Genomic DNA, 6,587 nt, shown 5'->3' on the forward strand with positions numbered 1-6,587 from the left:
ACTGTAGAAGTCCTGCTGCTGGAGAAGTTCGGACATTGACGAAGTCTAGAAGAAGCTCAGAGTAAAGTCGATTGTGACAGGAGGAAGTTTGGAAGAGATTCGGAGAGTAGTCGATCTTTGTAAAAAATCGACTGATAGTGAAGCCTAGAGAGCATTTGGAGCAGTCCGATAGACGACTGAAGGAGCTCATTATTGGAGAAGTCCAGAGGGTACGGTTGGAGTTCGTCCGTTGGAGGAATTTGGAGACACTGTGGAAGGTCAACTGCTGGAGGAGTTTGGATGGTACTGTAAAGCTCGGATGGTCGGGAGAGTTCAAAAGATGCCACACAAGGTCGGGAGCCGGAAGAGTCCTGAGAGGGTTGGCCTCTTACAAACTTGGCTGGGGTTATTTTATACCCAACAATAATCTTAAGAAAATAAGATGTAGTATATAATGAATCAAAAATATCTATTTTATTAATAATATAAATATTAATTATATGAGTCTGAAGATAAATTATAAAAAATATCCTATCGCATCCCATATGCGATTGACTTGTAGGGTATTATTCTTTCAATCTCCAACTTGCACTAAAGTCAATCGCTCCTATATTTGATACCCATGCTATCAAGGTGGCGGTCAAACTGCTGCATTGACAAGGCCTTAGTGAATAGGTCCACTATATTATTTTTAATATCAACTCACTCCACAATCACATCGCATCTTTCGACTATCTCCTGAATGAGGTGGAACCGTCTTAGGATGTGCTTGGATTTATGATGAGACCTTAGTTCTTTGGCTTGAGCAACAATCCTGTTAGATGTGTGCCCTAGATACCAGATTGGCTGACATATTCCTGTACAAATGTAAGGGCAAATTTGTAATTTTGACTATAAATGAAAAAAGGGTTATTCTACTATCACATTATGTACATTATGTCTGTGATACATCCTTGAGTTAGTAAAAATGTTAATTCATATTTTAAGAGTTAAAATTTAAGGCATGAATTTACATAACTAACTCAAACAGCTCCTGACTATAGGATCATCACGAGGATGGTGATCAATCCGGAAGGTTGGTGTACTATTATTTTCTTAAGATAGATTCATCTTGAGTCTACGGTGTAGAGACACCGAAGCGAGAGTATAGGTATTCGTTGAGAATGAGAGTACTGAGCGTGACCACCTTGAGCAGTCATAAGGAAATCTACCTTCTCGTCGATGACTAGCTCAATGCTGCAGCTGTGTGTCTAGTTCTTTGACCTGAGGTACATCGACAGTTCACCTTGAGTATGTTATAGTTTGACTACACTATAACTCGATCTCCTAGCCATTCGAAACCTAAGGTGTATGTTGGCTGTAGCATATTCATTGTAGGAACCAGATCGCACCAAGAAGGATCTATCAACCTCGGTAGATGAGAGGAGTAGTCCTATGATGATCGAAAGATCGAGTCCTTAAGCCCATGCCCATGGCAGAGTAAAATAATGGAAAAGAGTTTTCCATTGGGGTTTCACATCAGACTCGGATCAATCGACTGATTCATATGACTGATGTTGGGTTTGACGAGTTCACCTTAACCCTAATTCAGTCAGGACTCATGATAGAAGAACTCAATCACACAGGTAGCTGCATCGACAGGTTCATCTTCATTTCTGATGGGTTGCCACCATATACTGCTAGGTTCACTGATGGATTTTGAGAGTAATTAGAATGATCTTGATGATCGATCATTCTAATTATCTGAATCAGAAGAGTTCTGGTCCATCGAAAGGAGTTTCGATGATGTTGATGATGAGATCATGACATGTCTCATTACCATACAGAAATGAATCTAACTGGATCACACAAACAAGAGTTAGAGTCTGGATGTCATCAATTGAGCTAGCCCAATTCGACTAATTTGGATTAGATCCAATTAGGTTCAAGAAAATCGTGCTAGCACACGATTGAGCCTAACTTTCTCCTCGTGTTATCTTTTCTATCTCGACTGAGCCAAATGTGATTTGACTCACCCAGAGAACCTTGAGAAGGTTTCTCACAATCTGACTGGAGTCAATCCAGCTCAGAAAGAATTTATCTTAATTTATGAGATTAATTTAAGATAACACCTGCTAATTCCTGTCACCTGTCATTTCCATTTTAGGATTTGGTCAAATGTTGACCCATGGACCTTGGACTGAAGCCACTTGGCAAGAGGTCATTGGAGATTTTTTATGGAGTATCCACCTACTAAATTGGGCCTCAAAGTGGGTGTCATATTCAGATTGGGCATGCGCCCCAAGTGGATAAGGATAGAGTCCCATGAGATGAGGACTCTGATCCCTTGATCAACTTGGACTGTGGGGCACAAATCTCACTGTGCTTATCCAGTGTTGGCGCCAACAGTAGGAGGGATTATGGGGATTCTTATCTGATATGATCAGATGTCATCACTTCATCAATCAAATTTTTTCAGAATTAATTAAAATTTTTTGATTGGTCGAATGATGTGGCACTGCATGGCGCAGCAGGGTCTATTTAAACCCTGTCTGCGCCTAGGGTTAAGAGACTCTATGCAATAACCAGCAAAAGCCTGAATTTTTCTACTTCTCTATACCCCCTCTACTCCTCTCCCTCCCCTCTTCATGTCCAAGAGGTTGGGCATCCATCTGGTGCTTGTCCAAGGCGTGGTGGCTTCCTGATTAGAAGGCTGTAGAGATTTGTCGAGAAGCTGCTGCTCTAGCTTCAGAAGATCTTTTGAAGACCTTTCAGATCAGATCCAGATCTGATTTTTGGAACAAAATTTGTGAGGAGAAGATGATCTAGATCCTACTCAAGTGGATATCGTAGAGGCTAGATGACTGTGTGGCTATTTTAGAATCTCGGACATTGCTGCGATCATCTACAGGATAATCTAGTTATCCTAGAGGTATTTCTCTATTCCTCATATTTTTAGATTTAATTTTAGATTTAATATCAGATAATAAAATTAAATCTAATAGATTATAAATTTAAAATATTATAGAATATTTTTTTTTGAAATATTCCACCCCAGATCTCATTAGATCTGGAAGATTCTACAAGGAAAAAGTCAGTTTTTCCTTCAACTGGTATCAGAGCCAGGTTGATGGCTCTATTTTAGATCTAATTTAGATCTAATTTTTATTTTTATTTATCTGATATTAATGAATTTCAGATGTCACATCAGATGTGATAGGATCTAAAATAAAAAAATTTAAAATTAAATCTATGTAGATCTAATATTATGAGATGCATGCCTAGACTAGTTATAGAATTATTCTAGTAACTTCTAGAATAGATTTTATATTAAATATTTAATTTAAATTTTATTTTTTAGATATTATATGTGATGTATCAGATCTGAAAGCATGCTAATTAGATCTGATTTTAATACATGAGATATATAAAGCATGTATAAGTTAGATCTGAAATTATATATGTGATATGAAACTTAGATCTAACTAGTTTTGTAGTTAAATTAATATTTCTGATTAAGGTTTCTCATGGCCGTCTGATCATAATAAAGTAGGGTTTAGACCCTCTCCTTCCATTCAATGGGGTGTTCTTATGGCGTGTAGGGGTGCTACGCGTTCATCCTTAATCAGAAATCAAAATTTACTTTTCTGCAAAACCCTAGATCCTAAAATCTTAGGATTTATTTACATATTTTGGTTATGAACCCAAGACTTAATTAATAATTAAGCTTATGAAATTAAATTAGGTCTAAAATTGAGAATTTTAGATCTAAGTCATTTTCATAAAATTGGGTTCGGATTTGGGTAGCTCAATTAGGTCTAGCGGTTGATCAAACCGAATCAAAAGTTAGTTAGGTGGGATCATGAAAGCTAATAATTGACCAGCCTAATAGGATTAAGTCTAGGTCAAGGTCGAATCACATTTAGATGTGACTCGATCAAGTTAAGACCTAATTTGGCTCAGTGTTAGAGTTGGATTGTAGACTAACCCAATTGATTCTGGTCGACAATTTGGTGTCTAAGGTAAGTTGGGCAGATGCGATCAACTGATTTTAATTAGGAGCTACTCGACTCGAATGCGTTCTTGTCAAGTTAATGGCATATCCTTCCACCGGTCTCACTTACCTGACATATATGTCGATCCAGTTCTGATTTGAGGTGGCGAACAATTCGAGCTAACCCATACCACTAGGTTAGTCATAATTGTTATGACTATGTCAAGTCAAGTTTAATGAGACCTAAATCAAATCTCCCTAAGAAAATATTAAGTCTAAGGTCTTCCACCATTGTGAATGTGCGGGCCCTTCCCAGGGTTGATTGTTCTCGATTGGTTACAGTGGCTCAGTTGCACTGAAAAGATGCAACCATATCCATTAGGCATTGGATGCTACGGATTAGAGGATGGGTTGTGCTCAATATTCTGGATACGGTGAGGGACCCAATCAGGAATCTAATTCGTGCAAATGGTGGGTCCGACTTAACTAAGGATTGGAGCAATATTCAGACATAGTGAGCTTCATGAATTAGAGACCAAGTTTTGGATGCACCATGATTAGAGAATCATTGGACAAGAGTTGTCACTCATCGGTTGACCCATCACCAATAATTGTTAGGTGAGGTGGTGAGCCAATCGGTGAGACCGCACCACCCACTAGAAATCACTAATCACGAGATTTTCACATCTCTACCTAGGGAGTGTAGGGATCTGAGAAAATAGTGGAGCCTAATTTGTTTAAAAATGAAACTCCTAAACAAATTGGTTAAGTCTGATTACAAAATTTAACAGAAACTTTTGACTCTCTACAGAAATATGTCTGCGTCCAACCCTCTGACCAAAATACTAGACACCCACAGATTGACTGGACCTAATTTCAAGGACTGGTTGAGAAACTACAGAATTATTCTGGGTTCTAAGAAACTGACTCATGTCTTGGACCAGGACCCACTGCCATACCAGCACGTCCGACTGCTGAACAGAAAGCGTCTCTGAAAAAGTGGAGGATGACGATAACAAAGTCAGGTACTACATGTTGGGTGCTATGTCTGATGACTTGCAGGCCAGCATAAAAATATTATGACTACCCACAAATGTTGGCTCACCTACAAGAGTTGTTTGGTGAACAAAGTCCGTAGCCAAGTATCAAGTCTGCCAAAGACATTTTAAGACTAAAATGCGTGATGGACAGTCAGTCCAAGATCATTGTTTGTCAATGATCAAGGACCTTGAGGAGCTTGAGAAGTTCGGTGTCATCTTAGACAGAGATTTTCAGATTGATGTGATCCTTCAATCCTTGTCTGATGCATATGGTCAGTTCATCATGAACTTCATATGCATAAGATGCAGTGTACCTTGGCTGAGTTAATGAACATTTGGTTATGGCTGAGCTTTCTTTGAAGGGTTCAAAAGGCTCAGTGCTTACTGTGGAGCGACTTCTTCCAAGAAAAAGTCTTTTGAAAGGAAGAAGAAGTCTGCGAAGAAGCAGAAGGTGGATGGAAAGAAGAAGAAGACAGAACCAAAGAAAAGGCTGCTGAAAAGAAAAAATATTTCACTGCAATTCAGATGGCCATTGGAAGCGAAACTGTCCTCAATACCTGACCACCTTGAAGAACAAGAAGGATGGTCCTTCTGAGGTATGCTCATTATAGAATCTAATCTTACGATTTTCTCTGCATCCAGTTGGGTATTTGACTCTGGTTCTGGTGCTCATTTGTGCACTTCTGTGCAGGGTCTTGAGGAGAGCAGGAAGCTGAGGGATGGGGATATGATCCTATGCATCGGGAATGGAGCAGGAGTCACTGCTGTGGTGTGGGAACCTACCCTCTGCGATTACCGTTAGGATTAGATTTAGTTCTTAGAGATTGTTATTATGTGCCTGCAGCAAGCAGGAATTTGATTTCTGTTTCATGTTTAGCACAAGAAGGCTATGTGATTAGCTTTCATAAGAACCATTGTAACATATTTTATGAAAATAATAAAGTTGCAAATGTTTTCTTATTAATAGTCTCTATCAGCTACATATTGATGTATCTGTATTTCATATCGAGCAAAATGTGAATGCCATGAAAATTAAAAAGCCTAGAGATAGTCTAAATGATAGGTATCTGTGGCACCTAAGGCTAGGTCATATAGCGGAAGATAGGGTTAACAAATTGGAGAAATTAGGCTATTGAGTCCGTTGACTTTCGAGTCATATCCAGTTTATGAATCATGCCTTCAAGGCAAAATGACCAAGCTCCCTTTTACAGGACATAGGGAAAGGGCCCCAGACCTACTTGCCCTAGTACATACAGATGTGTGCGGCCCATTTGATGTGCCGGCTAGAGGCAACTATGTCTACTTCATTACCTTCACCGATGATATGTCTAGGTACGGGTATGTGTTTCTAATGAAACACAAGTCTGAAGCCTTTGAAAAGTTCAAAGAATTCAGACATGAAGTAAAAAAATAAACAGAAAGCCCATTAAGGTTCTTCGATCAGATCGAGGAGGTGAATATCTTAGTCGGAAGTTCCTAGACTATCTTAAGGATAATGGCATAGTCTCTCAATGGACTCCACTTGGAATGCCACAACTCAATGGGGTTTCAGAACGGAGGAACGGATCCTATTAGATATGGTCTTTCCATGATGA

This window comes from Elaeis guineensis, chromosome 11 (genome assembly GCF_000442705.2).
Source record: "Elaeis guineensis isolate ETL-2024a chromosome 11, EG11, whole genome shotgun sequence".
NCBI lineage: Eukaryota > Viridiplantae > Streptophyta > Magnoliopsida > Arecales > Arecaceae > Elaeis > Elaeis guineensis.